Source organism: Rhipicephalus microplus, unplaced genomic scaffold, assembly GCF_043290135.1.
Source record: "Rhipicephalus microplus isolate Deutch F79 unplaced genomic scaffold, USDA_Rmic scaffold_312, whole genome shotgun sequence".
Lineage (NCBI taxonomy): Eukaryota > Metazoa > Arthropoda > Arachnida > Ixodida > Ixodidae > Rhipicephalus > Rhipicephalus microplus.
In genome coordinates, this window is record NW_027464880.1 from 32501 (window position 1) to 33232 (window position 732).

Here is a 732-nt window from a genome sequence, read left to right on the forward strand (position 1 = left end):
GTCGCCACCGTCTCGCCCTTGAGTGGCCGCTGTTGGCGCTCGCTGTGAGGTGTTCAGCGTGCTGTCCGTGTTGCCGACGCGGTCAAAACGAGTCGACGGCTCACGTTCCCTTGTGCGCCGAAGGCTCTCTTGATATGTGATCCGACCCTCAGACAGACGAAGCCAAGGGAAGACCCAAGGCCGCAATGTGCGTTCAAAGAATCAGTGCTCAGTGTGTCCTGCAATTCACACCAAGTCTCGCAGCTGGCTGCGTTCTTCATCGACCCGAGAACCGAGTGATCCACCGCTTAGAGTCGTGAAAAAGTGTTTCTTCAATTCCGTACAGTCAAAACCAAACGTTTCTGGCACTCGGCCAAACAGTGGCCAAGAAGGGCGCTTTTCAGCGCACGCTTGGACTCCAAAACTCTGCCGCGCCTTTTTCGGCTGCCGCAAATCGAGCAAACGGTGTGTTTCGGACGGCGTTTCGCTTTCGCTACTTGCGAGTGCTTTCGTGGTCCACCCCTCTATAAATACTCGGGAGGCGTCGAAGCCGGTTCTCCAAGCCGGACCCGTAGGTATCGTTGTGTGCTCGCTCTCATTGGCCCGCCTAACCAGAAAATGCCTGCGGTACACCCATTTGGATAAGAGTGCACGCAGATGCGGGCCTCGACGGCTACACATTTCCTCGGGCGGCCGCCTCCCGGCCTCCGTGGAGCGCGGGATGCACGGTCCCATCGACAAGCCTCTCCCGTT

General features: G+C 58.1%; 1 non-coding gene across 1 annotated transcript; it reads right to left on the reverse strand.

The window, feature by feature from the left end:
* Window positions 1-142: 142 nt before the first annotated feature.
* On the reverse strand, window positions 143-295 carry LOC142793604 (5.8S ribosomal RNA). Its single transcript, XR_012891677.1, has one exon. It is a non-coding gene; the product is annotated as a 5.8S ribosomal RNA (ribosomal RNA).
* Between the last annotated feature and the right edge of the window lie 437 nt (window positions 296-732).